We start from the raw sequence: 21,701 nt of genomic DNA on the forward strand, positions 1-21,701 counted from the left end.
GGAAACAAGAAAATAGTAAAAAAAAAAAAAAGGCAGAATACACAGAAAATGCAAAATGATAGAAATAAATCAGAATATGTCATTACTTAAAATAAATTTGAATAGGCTAAATTCTCTAGTTGAGATTAAACTAGATTTTGAGGGTGGATTTTAAAAATAAACAAAGCTATAGGCTTTTAATAATAGATATAAGATAGAGATTTCAGAAGGATTGAAAATGAAAGTATCAGAAAAGATAAAGTAGCCAAATAGAGATCAAAGCAAACAAACAAAGAAGTGTAGCTATATTCCCATCATACAAAAGAGACTCTAAGGTAAAGAGAATTATGAGAGAATAAGAGTTATTACATCATTGTCAGAAAAATATAATAATTCTTGTAATAAACTTGTAAACTGAGAAATAGCCTCATAATATAGAAATACAATTGCACACACAGGAATAAAATAGTTAAATTTACCATCATACTTTTAAATAAATAGAGAGATGTACCATGTTCATGGATTGAATAACTCAATATTTTAAACATGTCAATTTTCCAGATTGATTGAGGAGTTCAATTCAATGTCAGTCAAATCTCTACCTTTTTAAGGAATTCAAAAAGATAATTCTAGGATTTATGTGGAAGGGATCCACAAGTTAAGAGTAGCTAAGAAAATCCTGATTCAAAATGCGGGACTATTTTCCTGATCAGCTAACAAGAATTATTATGAATAACATAGTGACTACTATGGTCTGGTCTTAGTACAGAAATAGACAAGTGGATCAATGGAACAGAACAGAAAGCCTAGAAATAGACTCATACATACATGGAAACAATTTATAATGGAGCTAAAATTGCAAATGATGGAGAAGGAAAGTTTTTTCAGTAAGTCATAATTAGAGGATAATTCGTTATCTACAGAAGGAAAAAAATGAAAGTTAACCCTTTCCTCAATCCATTCCTTTAAAATGAAGACATTAAAGACCAAATTGTGAAGTAAAAAACTTATTTCAGAAGAAAATATAGAAAAAACTCTTCATGATCTTGAGGTAAGGAAAGTTTTGACACAAAAAGCACATTTTAAAAAAGAAAATATTAAAAACTTCTATAAAGAAAATGAAAAGACAAGCTCCAAACTGAGGGATTCTCTCACAAGTACATACATATCGTAGTCATTTCCAGAATCTGTAAAGAACATGTACTACTCATTTTCAGAATACATGAATAACTCCTACAAATCAGAATTTAAAAGTCGATTATAAAGCAATAGCAAAATGACAGAAGGCTTGAACAGGCACTTACAAAAGAGAACGTAAATGACTGAACAGATGAAAAGATGTTCAACCTCATTAGTAATTAGGTAAATGCAAGTTAAAATCATATTATCATATCACCAGATTGGAAAAACTAAAATATTCAAGAATATAAAGTAGCACTCTTTGTAAAAACAAAACTGTAAGAAACCAGAAGGTCCACTGGCAAGTGAATATTTTTAAAAACTGGGGGTACTGCATAGCAGTTAAAATGAACTAACTGTTCATCACACATCAATATGAATGAATGTCATGAACTTCTTCTTGAATGGGAAAAGCAAGTCACAAAGAAGATAAAAGGTAAATTTCTATTCCTGTAAAGTCCAAAGACATAAAAACCAAACATATTATTTATAGATGGTGAGAAATAAGAATAATTTTCTAAAGAACATAGGACAGAAGGAGATGAGATTAGGAAGGGGGACCTCAAAGTAACGATATACTTGGTTTTCCTAATGCACCAAGTGGGTTCATGGCTGTTAGTTAGCTATTCATTGTACTTTATGTATATTAATAATTTTGTGTCTACTCAATACTTAAGAAAAATTGAACATGTCGTGAATAATTTTCCAACTTCTAACATTCAGTTGTACTTCATTCTTTTTTAAAATGCATATTAGTCTGTAATGCAGACACGTCATTTTTGATCTATTCGTTTCCCTGCTGATGTACATTTAAGGATTTTGTTTCCCAAGTTTTGACATTTCTCATATAACAGAATCTAAAAAGGGCTTTTTAAAATTGGTATTTTTTTTTCAGAAAAGGATGTGTCTTTGTTTAATGAAACAAACACACCCATGCTTTCTAGCTCCCCCACGTAGAAGACTTGATGCCTTGGACCTTGGAGAATAAGGAAGAGAGATTCCAGAGAGGTGGGGGGTGAAGGGAGTGAGTCACTCCTGAGGCTGGGGTGATCCTAGCTGTGAGCCTGAATCACGCTCTGTAATCCTGGTCTATTATCAAGACACCAGAGAATTTCTGTCTCCTTTTGTTCCGCAGGAGTGAGCTGGACCCTTCATTTTACTGAAACGTCTTCAACCCCTCTGCTACCTCAATGCAAGTTTTTCTTATGTGGAATTCTCTTATCTGTAAATTTAGTAGGTTTTCTTTTTCTCCGAAAGCTTCAGGAATGGCATTTTCAGTATGAGTGTCGGGGATAATTAGAAAATGCAGGAACCAGGAGTTGGATCTATAAAGAAATGAACAGGAGAAGGCACAGGAGGTGTAAATTCTCTTTCCGTCAGTGTTTGCAAAGAAGCCCAGGGCCAGCCAGTGCGAGGCACACAGTGGTCCTCCTGCCTCTAAAATGATGCAGGAACATTTGTTGATTATTTAATTTGTTGACCATTTAAAAGGGAAAGAAGAATTTATTCAGTTTAGAACTGTTAGTAATAAATGAGTTCCTTTATTATAGATAACTCAGTTATTTTTTTAATAGGTTGTTGAAAATATGACCTGAGATGCCATTTAAATAAAGATGTTATAGTATGTAATGGGTCACAGAAACCAAAAACACAATATCCAAGTAATTAAATAACAGTTAGGAATCAGATTTCCATTAGCCATGCCTGGAATTGGAGCGTACTACTTTACTGCTTTCTATCAAGAAGACCTCTAAATTCCCAATTTAAAACGGATACATTTCAAGCTTGTGAATTAGCGTGGGTATCTGTGTAAGAGAATAAATTGGGCCAGAGACTTAGCCATTGTGCTCCTGTGCAAACCCGATTGCTCCTGAGAGGTTATTAGAAGTTCTGGGCTAATGTTCTGGAAAGAATGAATTTGCTATTATAGCAATCTTCCCGCATCATGGTACCTCTGCTATTAAAGCACAATCTCTAGATTTAGCGTGTCCTCTAGGAAAAAGATTAATTGAATTAAGAAGTATTTATTAGAAAAGAAATAAATAGCTCTTGCCAATTAATGAGATCGATCAGCCCAGCCATTAAAGAGGATGGAGGAGGTCTGCCCCATGGTGCTGGGGTTTAAGGTATGGAGGTTGATAGGCGATATTCCAGGGGTTGTGGATCACATTCATGAGCTGTATACATTTAGAGGCACAGAGGAAATGAAGTGTAAAAGAGAGTAATTGAGCCATTGTAAAATCAGATTAGAAAAATGTTTAGAAAAATGTATCACCATTGCCTCACCTTTCTTTTTTCCCCTCTCCCAAACATCTCACTTATATAATCCTCTGTATTGACTGCTACAGCATCTATAGACAATATTAGGAGCTGCTTGCTATTGTCATTTAATGATATTTGTTGCTATTTGGACATCAGCAACGTATGGATAGTTATTTTCTAATTTTCTGTCTAAAAAAGAAAAACAATTCCATTTGGAAAATCTGAAAATGTGTCAAATCTTCTACCTAATTTTATGAAAATTTCAATTAAACAAAGAGAATTCCCCTTTCCTCTAATGTCACTATAACTTTTTTCCAAAAGTGTTATTTCCAAACTTATTAGAATTGAGGAATAGGGGCTTCCTTGGTGGCACAGTGGTTAAGACCCGCCTGCCAATGCAGGGGACACGGGTTTGAGCCCTGGTCCAGGAAGATCCCACATGCTGCGGAGGAACTAAGCCAGTGTGCCACAACTACTGAGCCTGCGCCCTAGAGCCCGTGAGCCACAACTACTGAACCCACGTGCCACAACTACTGAAGCCTGGGCGCCTAGAGCCCGTGCTCCGCAACAAGACAAGCCCCCGCAATGAGAAGCCCAGGCACCGTAAAGAAGAGTAGCCCCCGGCTCACCACAACTAAAAAAAGCCTGCACGCAGCAACGAAGACCCCATGCAGCCAAAAATAAATAAATAAATATAAAGAATTGAGGAATAATTGATTTCTACTTGTATTTAAATATGTATGTATTACATGCAATATATTCATTTCCTGCTAATGGGGTGTATGTAAGGCAAAGAAAGTTTGCCCAAGGAGAGTCTTCATTTAATTTCCCAAAGTAAATGTGATTTTTCTTCCACAAGTATTGATCTGTGTGTTGGCAACGACCATAATTATGGTAATCTCGACTCCCAGCACATCAAGTGTTTGAAGCAGAAGGGACTTCGAGGGTTACCTGGTTACATCTATGTATGAATGGCCTGTATGTTTGTGTCTTGTTAGAACCCATTAGCAGCATCTCTGCTGACACCGCAGATGCTCTGGGAGCAGTTTAAGGTCCTGTCTGGCTCCACAGTAAATCTTCATTCATGAGGGAGGGACCCGGTTTATGAGAAGTGACTAACGTTTTTTTGCTCACTACCTCTGTGTGAACAGGTTTTATGCATCACTGAATTCCCATCACACCTCTGGGAGGCAGACATTATTATCCCCATTTTGCAGATGAGTAAAACTGAGGCTCAGAGCAGCTAGTCAGTTGGTGAAGTTAGACTTGAACTCACATATGTTTTGTATGAACTTAGTTTTCCTTTTCACACTCTCTTCTCTCCCCTCGTCCACACAGCCCAGCTGAAGGTGCTACCGTGGTCTTCCTGCTTATATACCGGGTAACAGGGACAGGCTCTCACTGAAGCAGACACTCCGCTTCTGCCTCCTCCTGCTCTGTGCCTGACACTTGCTCCCTCACCTGGGACGAGGCACCATAGTTAAGAGCATGGAGTCCACAGAGAGTCTGCCTGAATTCCAGTCCTGGCTCTTCCTCTTCTTTTCCGTGTGTCCCTGAGCAAATTACTTTGCCTCTCTGGGTCTCAGTGTCCTCCTCTATAAAATGGGGATAATAATAGTACCTCTCCATAGGGTGGCTTTGAGGGGTAAACGAATTAGTGTTTCTAAAGCATGTAAAAGCATGCCTGGCACACAATCTGGCCTCAATCAGTGTGGTCGAGTTGATTAAATAGGCACATAAAGGGATTAGAAGGGCACCTGGCACATGGCATGCACTTAATTAAGCATGTTATTCTTTAAGAACATAATGTGTTGACTTCTGCACAGCTGTTCTTGTGTTTTCTCCATCTTCAGAGACAAGTGTTTAAACTCTGCTCTTTGTGATGGGAAGAGTACATTTCAGAAAGCCTCCTTTGTGACACTCTGGGTTCTTCCAGGATGGAGCCATTTGGATATGCACCCTCCCACCCCCGACCTTGGTTTAATCAAGTCAGTTTTGATCACTGCTATGTTACCAGTGTTCAAGGACAGGATCCTGAAGCTTTTCTCTTTTATATGCATGCAGGTGCTCAATAAATGTTTATTGGATGAATAAATCAAGGTTGGGTCCTTCACTCAATATGGAGGCTAATTCCAGTTCTTGGGCTCCTGTGTGTATGTAGGCAGGAAGACCCACCACTTCCTCCTGAGCACATAACAGGGCCCACCCTTGAAAATGACCCATCTCCGCCCTAACCAACAGGGTTAGCCTCTTGGGAGAGAGGTAGGCCTAATGCCCCCTTGGTTCCTACCTAAGGGAGAAGGGCTGGGTTGGATACAATGAAATGACCTAAGTATACTGAAATAGCAGAAAACAACCCAGCACTAATTCTTTGGCTTTACCTTTTTTAAAATTTGGAAATCCTGGACGCTATAGGAAATAGCACAGACAGTGCTAGTCAAGTAAAGTTCTGTAAAGAATGCTGTGCTCCTTGTCTCCCTACTATTGTTAAAGTAAGTTTTCTCTATGATTTCTGTGGCTTGAAAGTTATCATTAAGTATTGCAATGCGGCGTATGCATACGGAGTGAAGGCTGGTTGGGGGTCTACCCAGTGGGGATCGCTATAGATGCCAATCACGTGTATAAAATACTGTAGCTAGTTTGCAGAGTGTCTGATACTACCCACTGCTCCCACTCTGTTAGGGGATGGGGGGAGGCTGTCAGCTGGGAGTCATGGAATAGTTGGGTCCTGTTTTTGGCCGGTGTCTTGAATCATCAGGCCCACTTCTTTCGTGGGTGTTGCTCAGGCTGCCCCCTGCTCCCAGCTCATTCTTGACCCTCACGAGGCCATCTTTCTGGGATAGGGTCTTTTACCCTGACTGAAAAAGATGCTCAGTTTCTCTCTCTGCAAGTGATGGATACTCACATTTTAACTGCAGTTACCCACTCCAAATGGCTTTGATTGTTGCTAAATCTTTGGGAGAGACTTTCCTCCCATTCTGGAATGTTCTGGCAGCTTTTCTGTTACTTGGGCATGAGTAGAGTGACCTGTGAACAGCTATGACTCCTCTGGATTGAGTGTGTGGAGAGCAAATCCTTCCCCACTGTGAATGTGGTCCAGTGGGCAGACACTCACCCCCATCGCCCATAGCTGCAGACCTGTGAGCTTTTACTGTTTAACCATTTCACATCCACAAGCGGCCCTGGAATGGCTTAGTCCAGGCCCAGCGAAATGCGTGAGATGGGAAAACGTGGAGGAGAACAGAGCCCTGTCACATGGCGCACGATCCGGAACGCGGCTAAGGATCTCTCCTGATGAAGATAACTGATGGAGAAGCGGAGTTTCTGAAACAACACAGGGTTTGCAGGCGCTGGGGCTGGCCGTGGACACACACCCCTTGCTCCTTCTGAGAAGTGGGGTCTGAGCAGCTCCACGGCTGGGGAGGTCCCCAGAGAGCAGAGGCAGGACAGTGGAAACGCCTCTCTTTTTTTTTTTTTTTTTTTTGCGGGGGGTACTTGGGCCTCTCACTGTTGTGGCCTCTCCTGTTGTGGAGCACAGGCTCTGGACATGCAGGCTCAGTGGCCATGGCTCACGGGCCCAGCCGCTCCGCGGCATGTGGGATCTTCCCGGACCAGGGCACGAACCTGTGACCCCTGCATCGGCAGGCAGACTCTCAACCACTGCGCCACCAGTGAAGCCCCGAAACTCCTCTCTTACTTAACTTAGAGTTCATTTTTAGTGCATGCAAGGCGGCCTGGCTCGTTATATATTTATTACCCTGCAATGCACTTGGCAACTCACACCAGATGCCCTTAGCTGTCCATACCGTCTGGACCTCCTTCATCCCCTCGACAGCACCATTAAGTCCAAGAGTAAATTATTAATGGTGCTGACTGAAACCAAAGCCCCAAATGATGCAAATAAAGTTAACTAATGTGCAGTGGGAAAACAGAAGTTTTCACCACGTTGAGAAAAGCTTGCTCCTCTAAAAAATGTGGCTTAAAATGTATCATTACGTACCGCAATGTGGCACCCTGTGATGCTGGGGCCAACTTGCTCAGGAAGAATTGAGCCTAGGGAATTTGTGTGGCAAATAGCATAAACAGACAGCGATACGCAGGCGAAATTGTGTCAAGAATGCTGTTTTCCTGGTCTCCCTACTCTTGATCATAATAATAGAGAAAAGCTTGATCCAAAACGTCTGGATTTGGTCAAATGAAACCTGTACTCCAGCCCACTTACCAAGGAGTCCGGATTTAAGGATCCAGATCTCTTTCTGAGAATAAATGGCAGATGTGGGAATTCTCTAGAAGCAGGGGTCAGGGGAATGCCCTCTCTCCACCTGTGGCAGGTGGCCGTGGTCATTTGTGGAGAATGTGGGATATGGCTGGGGGTTATCATGAAGCCCCCAGGGCTGCTCAGGGATGGAACCTCTGCTTTCAGCTTTGAGGTCAGTCTGAGGCCTGGTTCATGTTCAGGAGGCTTGGGTCATGGAGGGCTCAGCTTTAAAATGGTGAATTTAAGGGCTTCCCTGGTGGCACAGTGGAAGAGTCCGCCTGCCGATGCAGGGGACACGGGTTCGTGCCCCGGTCCGGGAAGATCCCACATGCCGCGGAGCGGCTGGGCCCGTGAGCCGTGGCCACTGGGCCTGTGCGTCCGGAGCCTGTGCTCCGCAGCGGGAGAGGCCACAACAGTGAGAGGCCCGCGTACCGCAAAAAATAAATAAATAAATAAATAAAAATGGTGAATTTAAAGTCTTCTCAATATCGACAGTCAAGAAATTTCTTCATGCAGAAAGACCAACTGGAATTTGATTCTGTAAGGCTGCGCCGGTAGGGCCTTCTGCATGCTGCTGTGCCCAGAGACTTTCCACACCCTGGGTGATGGGCTGCAAGGTGTCTGGTCATGGTCCTGTGTCCTCGTCAGCACAGAGAAATGTTAGCCACTGGGAAAGAACAGGTACCAAGATCCGGGAGTGAAGAGAAAAAGAGACAGAGGGTGGCAGAGAGCATTCCCTGCCCCAGCCTTCTTCACCTGCAGTCATCCTGCTTCACGGTCCAGCTTCTCCTTCAAAGCTATAGACCACTCAGGCACCTTTACTTTTTCCCTTCAGCTGCACCGAGCAGCTTGCAGGATCTTAGTTCCCCGACCAGGGATCGAACCTAGACCCTCAGCAGTGAGAGCACAGAGTCCTAACCGCTGGACTGCCAGGGACTTCCCTCACTCAAGCATCTTTTAATTTCTTTCTTTCTTTATTTATTTTTCAAGCATCTTTTTCATGAGAATTTAGGGTGGTTCATGCCAGTTCAAACTGGGTTTCTGTCACAGGCAACAGAGAGACTCCTGAGAAATAGGACGAAAGGAGAAAAAATGCACAAAAGCAAAATTAATAAATAAATCTAAGTTACTTTTGAAAAAACTAATAACATAGAAAAGTCCCAGAAATGCATACGGCGGTAAAGCACGTATCAGAAAGTTGGCATAATTCCAAAAATTTGATATCTGACATAAGAAATTATAAGGAGAGCAAATAACAGATATAGAACACAAAAATAGGAAATTTCTATCAAGCAAGTACACAATAGGAATAAAATGAAAAGGAAACAAACTGGGCAATATTTTCAATAAGTATGATAAGAGATTTAATATGGATTCTCATAAAAATTGGTAAGAAAAAAATTAGGACTCCAATAGAAAGTTGGACAAACTTAATGAACAGACAATTCACAGGAGTTGATTATACATTATCCAATTTGAAAGTTGAAAAAAAAAACACCCAGAGACACAAATTAATATCCTATGGTCACCATATAACATCATATGACATAAAAGTGTCAATAATGATAAACATTATGCTGACGTTGGCATATTTATGGCTTTTTGATGACAGGATATATTGATGCGCTCTTTTAGGAAACAATTAAAAATTCTCATCAAGCTTTCCTAAAACTGTCAATACTACTTGTCCAGGTCATCTTATTCCTTGAAATGTATCATAAGATAAGAAATTAAAGAACTTAAGGGCTATAGTAGGGCTTTGGTCACCAACAATGAAAATCCAGCTTCAATAAACTTAAATAAATAAAAGACTCTATTTTCCCTGGTAACTCTAAAGTTCAGGTACAAACAGGTTTGTAGGCCCCTGGATGGAAGCTTAGAAAGAAAGGCCTTGGGGCTGGCTACCTGTATCACTTTTCTATTGCTGTATAACAAAGTACCATACAATTTGAGTCTTAGAACTATTCCCTTTTTTTGTTTTTTTGGCACACAGTTTAATGGGTCAGAAGCCCCGTCACAGTGTGCCTGGGTTTCTCTGCTCAGCATCTTCTGAGGCTGAAATCAAGGTGTCGGCTGGACTGAGTTCTCATCTGGGGGGTCTGGGGAAGGACGTGCTTCAGCTCGTCCAGGTTATTGGCAGGTTCACTGCTCATGGTTGGAAGACTGAGGTCCCCCTTTCCTCCCTGCTGTCAGCAGGTGACTGCTGCCAGCATCTGTCAGCTGCCCATGGTCCTTGCAACCTGGTCCCCACCCTTCTCAAAGCCAACAGTGGAGAATGCCCCTAATGTCAAATCTCCTTCACACTCTGAGTCGCTCCCTTCCTGCCTCTGGCCTCTAGAGCCAAATCGAAAGGGACCATGTCCAACCAGACAGTGTCTCTTGATTAACTCAAAGCCAACTGATGGGTAATCTTAATAACATCTGCAAAAACTATCTTTCCATATAACATGACATAATTATGCTAATGGGTATCTCATCATATTCACAAATTCCACCCACACTCAAGGGAAGGAAGTTACATAAGGGAAGGGGCCTTTGGGGATCATCTTAGAATTCCCCTTACTACATACATCCTCCATCTCCCACTTGGCCTCATAGTTTAGATTGACTGTCTATCCAGGGGATGGGTATGATGCAGGCACCAGGTTCATACCATCCCAGGTGTGCAACCACACTCAAGACAGGGTATTCTCTTCCCAGAGAGGCTGGGGCCATCCCATGGTCCATAGTCTTATCCATCTAAGGACTTCGAGATGCTCTCCTTCATCATGGGGTCGAGAAGAGATGAAACAAATAGTTAACTCATGACTTAATCGAAATATAAGTTGAACAACTCTGAGATACAACTGAATACCTATCAAGTCAATAACATTTTTTAAAAAATATTTATTTATTTATTTGGTTTACCAGGTCTTAGTTGTGGCAGGAGGGTCCCTTAGTTGTGGCATGTGAACTCTTAGTTGCGGCATGCATGTGGGATCTAGTTTCCTGACCAGGGATTGAACCTGGGGCCCCTGCATTGGGAGCGTGCAGTCTTAACCACTGTGCCACCAGGGAAATCCCTCAATAACATTTTTTAAATTAAAAAAAACCCAAACAAACCTGAAACTTATATCTAAACAATATAGGAAATGTATCAGCTCAAATAGGAAGTCAACAGGTGACACAGAAAGAAGAAGACCCAGCAGATCTGCAAGAACATCAAAGATCCTCCCTGCCCATGGTCAGCCTTCTACGGTGTCATCCTTAGAATCCACAGGGTGGTTCCTGCTCAGGTGAGCTCTGCCCTCACATCCAGACCCAGGGGTTCCTTCGTACCATTCAGAGGAAGGGAGGATGTTGGCCCTTTGAAGCTCTTGCAGAGGACAAAGTTCTTCTGTCCAGAGGCCCTGGGAAGCATCCTTGGCTCTGATTGGGTCACATCCCTGTCCTGTAACTGATGACTGTGGTCGGTGGTGTCAGCCATTCAGGGCCCCTTCCTGCAGTGACCATGGAATCCAGGTCATTCACAGGTCAGCTCAGAGGAGGCTGCTCCTTGCGAGGAACTGAAGCAGCCCACGAGGCAGGCCCTGTACAGGAAACCAGCATGGGCATGAAGGACAGAAAGGTGTTCCCCAAAGTGACTTTGAGCCTAACAGAGCCCAGGACACCTCAAGAAGGTCCCATACAGGCAGGATTGTCAGTGACAGGTTGCCTTGGAGGGCACGAGCCGTGGGTGACAGTCCCTGTGTGGGCACAGGCCTCCTGCAGACCTGCATCATCTCCTCCAGCCGTCACCACTTCCCCGAGTAGTCCATGCCCCTTCCACATCTCAGATGAGGAAACGCAGGCTGGTCCCTATCTTGCTGGACACCAGCATGTTTGGCAGCTGCCTGTCATGGCCCCTGAGCCTCCCCACACATGTGAGGCACTGTTTGCGCGGCCCGAAGCCACACTTGCCCCAGGGAGTGGCCCTTGTGGCCATTGTCACTGTCTTTCCAGTAGGTGGGAATTTCACTTCCTTATTTCCAGGCATAAATAATTGCAGATGCAAAATCGCAGCCTTATTTTAGCCACAAGCGTTGAGAATGCAGCTCTTAAATCCTCGGCTGTACCTTGCATCTTTGAGTAGGTGGCCTGACCCCAACTTGCTGGCCGCCGGGGCCCTGGCTCGTATAGAAACCAAGCTGTGAGAGAGGAAGCAGGTGGGTCTGTCTCCTCCGAACCCAACCTATCCCTTAAGGAGAACGTCAGCCAAAGTCCCGGATGGTGTGGGCCCCAGGAGCCAGCACTCCGTCCATAACCTTGTGTCCCGGGTGACCAGGTGTCCTGGCACCCGCCGGGTGGGCAAGGCAGGCTACGTAATGGGTGGGTCCTGTGCAAACTGAAGACATGGGCTCCTTGTGCAAAAAAGAGGAAAGACGTGTTTTCTTTCTTTTGTGGTCTCTCTCTTAACTTGTCATGAGGGTTTTTATTTGTTATTTGAGGTCATCTCCCTTGGCCTCGGGGATACTCAAGGGGGTTACTGCAGACCTCCCAGTATCCAGGGCACCGCCCACAGCTGTGTGTGCCTAACCATGTCCCCAGGCCCCCAGGTCCCTGTGTCCCACACCCAGGCCGGGTCCCAGCGCAGGGTGGAGGGCGGCCATGAGGGAGGGGCAGGGTGCCGGAGCAGGCGGCAGGGCGGGGTGGGTGGGTGGGGAGACAGCTGGGAGCACGGCTCCCCTGGCACACTCTCCACTGTCCCCTTCACCCCACATACCAAACACAAAGTCAAAGGTGAAACACCCAACAGTTCAAGGCCACAACCGTGAAGCAGTACTGGTGGGGCCTCCCACACCCGGGCCCCAAGCGACCGCACTGTGGGCAGGCCCCGGGAGGTGACCCAGCTGCCAGGCTTCGTGGGCGGCCAGGGAAACAGAAAACCATCCAGTGCCTTGGATTTCTCAACGTTGATGGCTTCGTCTGTCTGATCTTTATGGGTCACGTGATCCTGAGAGAGTAGCCTGACCTTTCTGGGCCTCAGTTGCCTCTTCTGCATGCGGCAGCCGATCCCAGGGCACCGGGAGGATGGAGGGGTCGTCAAGGGCAGAGGTCCCGTACCTCGGGGGGTGACTGCCTCTGGGATTGACTGGCTCTGGGAGTTGCAGCTGCCCCGGGGTTGTGGGCTGGCCTCGTGGTCGGGAAGGCTGGCTGTGATCGTGGAGGGACCCTCCCCACCGCCCGCCCCCGAGGCCTGGGGCGGCCCTCAGTAGGCAGCTGTGGAGTCCACCTCTGGCCCTGCCTGGTGTGATATACTCCACCTGCAGCTGCTTGGCGACCCGATGGCTGAGGCCGACAGGGCTCCCGTACCTCTCACGGATGGCCAGACCCTTCGCTGGGCTTCAGAGACAGAGGGCCAGGGAGTTCAGAGCCACGGTCCCGGGCATGGGCAGCCCAGTGGGGCCCTCGGGAAGAGCAGTAGGGGCTCTGGCAGCATCTGGTCGAGAAGGCGTGCAATGCAGGCCCTGGGCTGAGTCCTCAGTGACAGGCAGATGAAGCAGGCAGGTGGAAATGGGAAGGGGGTGCCCTGGGCAGAAGCGGGGGGTGGCAGCTCTCAGCCATGGCCCCAACCCCGAGACCCCTGCTTCCTCATACCACTGAGACACATCCCTGCTTCCAAAATGACAGTGGCAGCTAAACACACGTCCTTGTTTGCTTAGCGCCCTTGCCGTGCGGTTAGGGGTGCGATCCCATCACAGGAAACAGCGCCATCAGTGCTGCAGTCTAGGAGACGGAATAGGCCAGCACGAGGCAGGGGGGCGGTGCCCTTGGCGCCAAGGGGGATGGGGAGGCTGGAGTGCCAACGCCCCGGGGCTCAGGTCACGCTGTCCTTTCCCAGGCCCAGCCCCTCCAAAAACTGTGAAAGGAGGCGACTCCCAAGAGAGCAGATGGTGTGCGTGTTTTGCAGAGCACAGAAAACGGGGGATCTCGGCGCCCGCAGGAGCCTGTGGTTTCTGAAATGGGGGGGCCGGCTTCCTGCAGCTGCAAGGCATGCCGGGGAGGAGGTGCGCAACCTGGGCCTCACCTCATGCGTGTTCTCAGGCGGTTTGGCTTCCGCGGGCCTGGCCTGTTGCTCCCTCCCGGCCCAGAGCACAGGGGAATCCAGCCACTGCCAGGGAAAGCCAAGGATGCACAGATCCCATACATCAGCGGGGCTCCGAAAGTGGAAGCCAGACAGAACTCTATCGCAGGCAAGGCCCCCTGGGAGAGATGGGGAGAGATTCGTTTTATTTTGTGCATGGAGACAGTGATTTTAATGTTATGTAAATGTAGCCGGTGATCCCTAATCTCTCCTGAAATGTGCGTGTCAGGGCTCTGGTGTAACTCAGGTTGCTGACAACAGAAAACAAGCTGTGTTTTTACGGGGGAGGCTTGTGATGACCCGCTTCTGAATTTTTTTTTTCCATTACAAATTTAAATAGAACAAGCTGAGGCGGTGGTGCCTCTTCGGAGCAGCCAGTGGAACACCTGTCTGCTGAGCATTGACCCACACCTTCAGAGGCAGCATTGCCCAGGAGACCAGAGACCGCAGTGACCGATGCTTCAAGGTTAACCGATAATTATTCCAGTGCTAAGCCACATCGCCAGAAGTGGCCCCGTTCTCTGCCTCTCAAACACGCCAAAAAGCAACTGATTTGGCAGGACGATTTCTTCTTCCCCCAGGGATTGGTGAAGGAAACAGCCACTTGGAACAACTGGTTTTTGGCTTTTTTTTTTTTTTTTGGCTGTACCGCATGGCTTGCAGCATCTCAGTTCCCCAACTAGGGATCGAACCCGTGTGCCCCCGGCAGTGAAAGCGCTGAGTCCTAACCACTAGACTGCCAGGGAATTCCCTACTGGCAAATTTTTAATCAGGGATGTTAGTAATAACTTTTCTCCTTATGCAAGTACCCCCCTTTGAAGTTCCGGGCCAAGGAAGTTTATTTTCCCTGATAAGCAGCAAGAATCATTGTGACCAGACAGTGGGATCCCACAGTTTGTCTTCTCTGTCCTGACTCTGACCAGACGAGGATGCTTGGAGCAAAATGTTTTACTTCATCCATTTCTATGTTCCTGTGCGTTTTATCTCTCATCCAAGAATTCTCAACAGAGGTTTTGTCCCCATGCCTCCCACCATCCTCATTCCTTTCTATTTCATGCTCATTGATTTTGTTCTTCATGTATCTGCTAGCTTTGTCTCTTTGTTTAATTCTGAGTCAACCTTAAAGCAATTTTGAAACGAGGTGAGCTGTCTCTATGTCACTAAACTTGAAAATTCGTCAAGTGTGTTCTGATGGGAAAATGCTAGAATCCTGTCCATTTGGCATCTTCGTCAATTTCACACTGACACGTGGTGGGTCAAGGTAGGTGTGACCATCTTTCCCAAGGCACCCGGCTCAGCAAATCAGTTCTGTGGCATCAGCAATTCCAACCTCGGAAATTCCACAAGGTATGAAAGAAAGGAGTTTTGCCCTTAGAAGAAAGAGGCCTCAAGCCACAGATGAGTCACAGACTACCTCCGCCTCCTCCTAGGCTTCTTCATAAAACCTAAGACTTCCTCTTTCCTTCGGCTGGAAGCATTCACCTCTTCTTCCTCCACCTTCCTTTCCTGGAGAGTCCTGACTCTGAAATCAGGCTGGAACCCCTTTCTCGGTCGCCACGTGCACGGACAGCGCAGGACCTGCATAGTTTTCTCCACCGTATCCCTCATTCCTGTTTCTCTCCCTGCATCCGACCCCCGTCCTGCTGGCTCAGACCTCAGTCCTGCTTCCAGACTCCCTCCCCTCTGCCCTCCTAACCCGCCCCCACTGCCCTCTCTCTGCTCACCTGACGCCTGCTTGTCATCCCCTCAGAGGTCACGTCTCTTAGAGAGGCCTTTCCTGTCCCCCAGGCTCACACTTGTCACCAGCCCCTCCACCTGCCCCATAGTCCTGTTTATTCTTCACGATGGTTTCCAGCTGCTGAATTTCTTTCTTTCCCTCTCCCTCCCTCCCTCCTTTCTTTCCTTCCTCCCTCCTTCCTTTCTTTCCTTCTTCCCTCCTTTCTTTCTTCCTTCCTTCCTTTCTTTTTTCTTGTTCATTGTCTTATCTCTCCCACTAGAATGCAGGTGCCATTAGAAAAAGAATCACGTCTGTCTTGTTCCTTTGCTGTATTTTTAGCACCTAGAAGACCATTTTGAGACATACTTAAGAGAATGAATGAATGAATGTATAACTCACTCAATGAAGTTCTTAGCACCATTTATCTGGGCCCTTAAAACCATCCCCATTCTGTGACTTGGGATTCTCCTCTTTTTATTTATCTTATGTAAGAGCCTTCCTAATATTTCTAGAATACTGATTCCCCTTTTAACATCCCTTAAAAGTTCCCTAGTCTAAGACTGAACAAGGTCCAATCTTCAGACATTGCTGTTGAAGGAGCCTTTCATCTGGCATTTATCTGATTCCAGCATTTGTCTCCTTGGAAGCAAACTCCACTCCATCTTACCATTTCAGCTTCTATTTCCCCAGCCTTGCAGTCTAGGTCAAGGCCCTTCTCCCACCATTCTCCCTTCCCTTAATTCCTTCTTCCTTCTGCCAGTGGAAGGCATCCCCATGTGGAAAAAGGCATAGTCTTTGGAGAGTCAGATAGATTTGGATTAAAACCACGCCCTCGCTATTTACTATATTTGGCCTTATGTTTTTCTTTGTAATAGAAAGAACATGGCAACATGTTAGTCTTGTCAGTACACTTTGCATTTCCTACAGCCCTTCCTGTGAGGGCTGTTCCAATCTTAGCATCGCCCAAAGGCGTCCCCAGCCCTCTGCCATCACTCCTTTGGTGAGTTTTCTCCAGGATTTGCTATCTGTACCTTTTTTTTTTTTTTTTTTTTTTTTGCGGTACGCGGGCCTCTCCCTGCTGTGGCCTCTCCCGTTGCGGAGCACAGGCTCCGGACGCGCAGGCTCAGCGGCCATGGCGCACGGGCCCAGCCGCTCCGCGGCATGTGGGATTTTCCCGGACCGGGGCATGAACCCGTGTCCCCTGCATCGGCAGGCGGACTCTCAACCACTGCACCACCAGGGAAGCCCTATCTGTACCCTTTGCATGGAGTGCAAACTCATCTGACACTGTTATCTAACCCTCTGTATCTGCATCAGCCCTTCTCAGCTATTCTCACGAAGGGCAGGAAACTTGTCTTATATTTACTTTCTCTACAGAAGGTACTCAGTAAATGTTTACTGCTTCTGTCCATTCATTCCCTTATTGGGTATGTATTGAACACTTGCTATGTGGAAGGCCAGATGCCAAGCCCTAGAGTGGCGGATGCACAGGCAGAAAAAGGTGGAGATTTGTTCTTAGGGCACTTACGTCCATGGGGCTTTAATCCACAGTAAAAACAGCATTACGGAATTATTCTGTACCTCCTCTGTGCTGAGATATTGCCAGTGTTAATGATGCTATGATGAACAAAACATACATGGTTTAGGTCTTACATACTCACACACTGATTGTAAGAGAGAAATGGCACCAAACAGACATCAATTCTAATTTCAGGGGCATTTAAGAATAAGGAGAAATTAGGAGGATGGAGATGATAATGCATGATGATAGAGTAAGATAACATTGCCCACTAAATTTTCAGATTAAAAACACCAGATTTATCATTCTGAAAAATTCCAAATCGGCAATTATGTGGTGATTTTTGCAGTTTAACATACACCATCTGTGCTGAGAGCCCTCTGTAGTCCCCCTTCCTGTTTGCCCAGCTTTGGTCAGGTTTGCAGCTATTAAATGAGACTCAGATCCACTGATGTCTCTTTGGCTCACTCACCTAATCTAGGAAAGGGGGGAGGCAGAAGAAGAAACCTCTTCTCCTCCCCCCTCTTGTACTGCTTTTCAATCATTGCATTGCAGCCAGAGATAATCACAATTATTCTTAGAAATGTCCAGATGAAAATGTTGATTGAGAAGCAAAGTTGATCAGGCAGGTTCTAGAGGCGTCTTTGAAGCCCAGAGATTTATCCCACAGAGGAATGGCCTGAGGTACCCTCCCCTCTCCTCCACATGCACCCCTCCACTCCCACCCCACTCTGGGATGCAGACTCCCAGCAGAATTCCCTGAGGCACAGGAGTTGCTAATGCACGTGGCAGATTACATAACCCATCTTATTTTGGGCAATTGCCTTATCAGAACAAGTCCCCCAATGGGAAAGTGATGGAAAAAGAGGAAAGAGATGGGCATTTCAGTACAGGAGAGGTTGCAAGAACTGTGCCTTGGTTTATTAGTAATCACCACGGTAATCTCGTGAAGTGGGCATCGCTGTTCATATTTTTCAGATGAGGAATTTGAGACTCAGAGAGTGGATGTTCTGGGCTGCCTGCTGCCCCACCCCCCCTTCCAAAGGAAGATATCACCACCAAGTATAATAAAAATTGGAAAACCATATTACCAACAACAGGTTATCCAACTACTGTCATTCAGAATCTGGCCAGTGCCAAGGTAGCTATGAGGGAGGTTTTGTCAGGGTGGTCACTGAACACTTTCCTCTGGTTCTTTCCACTCTACTCCTGGGCAGAAGCAGCTGGGCACCACAGTGGCTTTTCTTTTTCCTTTTTTCAAAGAATTTCTGGCCTGTTCAAGACCAGGAAGTTCCGGAAATTGGGCAACAAAACTTAATCTCATGAGATTTCCTACCCAAATAGGTACTGAAAGTTCAAAGTTTCCAGATAAGTGTACAGCTTCTTGATGCTTATCTAGCCTAAAAGTTTAAGTATTCTGAGTTTCCTCAGATTCCAAACCAGAGAGAGTCACAATGTCTTCTTCTTGTGGGAATTTTTAACCTCCTATGATGCTATGATTTAGGAGGAGGTGGTGAGTACTCTCATTTTATACTCAGTTTTCCAGGAAAATAAATATTGTCCAGAAGAAGCTACTAGAGGGGAAAAAAAGTTAAAATCCAATCAGTAAAATTTTGACTTAGCAACAGAACAAGGCGTCCTAGATATCTGAACACCCACAGATAGAGATCTCTCACACACTGAGGCCTGCTCAGAAACAAGGGCCACATAGAGTCATGCAACAGATGGAGAAAGAACTTGCACACACCTGTAGAGCACAGTGATTGATTCACAAAGGTGTGTCCATATCTGGAAAAAAAGTAGTAAAGCCAAAGCCAATTAAAGATGATTAAAAGTTCTGCCATCATTTGGATAATGTTTTATCCTTTTCAGAGCATTTTTGCTTTGCATTGTCTTCCTTTAGCTTCTCCCTAGTCACCCACTAAGATAGGCAGAAGCATTATGACCATTACACAGCTGGGAAAATTGGAGGCCCAGTCATGTTGAGTGACAGCTAAGAAGACCTGCTGGAAGTGAGCCATTGCTAGAATCCGGACTTATGGTTTCCTAAGAGGAGGTTGTGATCTCCCTGTATTAATAATGAAAGAGAAGTCCTAAGGAGAGCAGTGGAAACAGCAAACTATGGCATCATGGCCAGCAAGGCAAGGAAGGCTGGTTTTGATACAAACCAGGGTTCTTGGCCTTCCCCAATCAATAGAAATTGGTACGTGGCCAGACAAGAAATTCAGGCAAAGCGTTACTGGGGCCCCTGCTTCAGTAGTGGGGAGCGAGAACAAGTAGGTTCCCTTGTTCCATCCCCGAGGAGGGGCAAGGTTGTTCCTTACATGGGGTGAGGGTAGAGGTGTGTCCAGGGGTCGGGCCAGAGGGGTGGCTTAGGTGTTTTGCCCACCCCTTTGGCGGTGTTGAGTGCTGGGCGCATGTGCAGTGCCCTGCTTTGGCTCCTAACACCCTGTTTTTGCTCCTGGTTCTTCAGAAGTAGCAGCTGGGTCTTGGTCTTTTGTACCTTGTTCTCCATAATTTGCCCCAACTGCACATGCATAATTATTTTTAGTCCCTTATAGTTTCTTTGTATTTTCTTGCTTGAGGAGATACTGTCCAGGTGCAAGCACTGCAACAAAAGGTCCCAGGTCCCAGGTCCCAGCCTGTCTCAGTTTCATGAAAAAAAGTTGAACTTTGGGGCTACAAAGCTCTTCCATTCCTGTTTTGGACTCTATTTATGGCATCTTGGGCAAGTAACTGAAATTCTCTGGACCTCAGCTTTAGTAAATATTTATGAAATGAAGTGTCTTGTGAAGATGAAATAATGTATGTATAATAGGCAGTTACTACCTGTTTGATTGCATCTTTTGTTCTTTCCGTCTAGGATTTACCAAAACTAAATAATCACATTTGTAGAAACTGTTACTACTGATACGCCAGCTGCTTCTCCTTTTTCATCCTAGGGACTCTACAAGATGCCCCACTTCTCCTAAACTCTGCTATCTCATGTTTTCACTGACTGGGGGCACAGAACTGAGAAGATATAACCCATTCCTCAATGGGGCTCAGTGCTTACAGTGACTTCATTTCCTTCCTTCCTTCCTTCCTTCCTTCCTTTCTTTCTTCCTTCCTTCCTTTCTTTCTCTTTCTCTCCCTTTCTTTCTTTCTTTCTTTCTTTCTTTCTTTCTTTCTTTCTCTCTCTCCTTCCATCTTTCTCTCTTTCTTTTCTTTTCTTCTTCTTTCTTTCTTTCTTTCTTTCTCTCTCTCCACTCTCTCTCCCTCCCTCCTTCAATCTCTATCTCTCTCTTCCTTTCTTTTTTCTTTCTTTCCTTCCTTCCTTTCTTCTTTCTTCCTTCCTTCCTTCCTTCCTTTCTTTCTTTCTTTCTTTCTTTCTTTCTTTCTTTCTTTCTTTCTTCCTCTCTCTCTCCCCCACTCTCTCTCCCTCCCTCCCTCCTTCACTCTCTATCTCTCTCTCTTCCTTTCTTTCTTCTTTCTTTCTTTCTTTCTTTCTTTCTTTCTTTCTTTCTTTCTTTCTTTCTTTCCTTCCTTCCTTCCTTTCTTTCTTTCTTTCTTTCTTTCTTTCTTTCTTTCTTTCTTTCTTTCTTTCTTTCTTTCTTCTTCCTCCCTCCCTCCCTCATCTTTCTCTCTCTCTCTCTCTCCTTCTTTCTTTCTGACTCTTCTATCATCTATATAGAGATGTGTAGACTGTGGCCATTGATAAAATTTGGTCCAATACCTAATTTATATTCTACTCTAAGCCAAAAATTGTTTTTGCATTTTTAAAATAGCTGTCTATGGCTACTTTCATGTTACAACTACAGAGTTGAGTACTTTATCCACAGATCCTAAAGCTTAAAAAGCCTAAGCTATTTACGCTCTGGCCCTTTGAAGAAAAAGGGTCCTGATCTCTGATCTGTTTTCCATCCTATATTTCATGACAGTGCCCAATGCCCAGTGTAACTTGTGCATGTGCTCTGCCTTCTGCTTGCTTGAGGGTTAGTTTGTTTTTCTTTTTCTAGTTTCTTAAGCTGGAAGCTTGGGGTATTGATCTGAGACATTTTTCTCTCATATAGATGCTGAAGATGTAAATTTCCCTGTGAGCACTGCTTGAGCTACGCTCATAAATTTTGATACCTGTGTTTTCATTTTCATTCAATTTAGAATATTTTAAAATTTCCCTTGTAAGTTTTTTTCTTTAACCCACTTGTTATTTAGAAGTGTGTTGTTTAAGTTCCAAATATTTGAGCTTTTCCCAGATTTCTTTCTGCTGTGGATTCCTTATTAAAATCAGTTGTGGTCAGAGAACATATTTTATATAATTTCAAACTTCTAAATGTATTAAGGTTGTTTTGTGGCCCAGGATATGGTTTATCCTGGAGAATATTTCTTGTGTATTTGAAAAAGAATATGTACTTTGTAGCCCATGAGTGGAGTGTTCTACAAATCTCTGTTAGGTAGACTTGGTGGAGAGCTTTGTCCAAATCTTTTATTCTTGCTAATTTTCTGACTATCTTTATCAATTATTGAGTGGGATTTGTTGAAATTTCCAGCCATTGTTGATGAATTTCTCCTTTCAATTCTGTCAGTTTTGCTTCATGTATTTTTTGGCTCTGCTATTAAGTGCATATACATTTATAATTGTTATATCTTCCTGATGTATTGACCCTTTTATCATTATGAAATATCTCTCTGTGTCTCTAAAAAT

Source organism: Delphinapterus leucas, chromosome 9 (genome assembly GCF_059928025.1).
Source record: "Delphinapterus leucas isolate spDelLeu-1000000601 "Yukka" chromosome 9, BTC_Dleu_Yukka2, whole genome shotgun sequence".
In the NCBI taxonomy this organism is placed as follows: domain Eukaryota; kingdom Metazoa; phylum Chordata; class Mammalia; order Artiodactyla; family Monodontidae; genus Delphinapterus; species Delphinapterus leucas.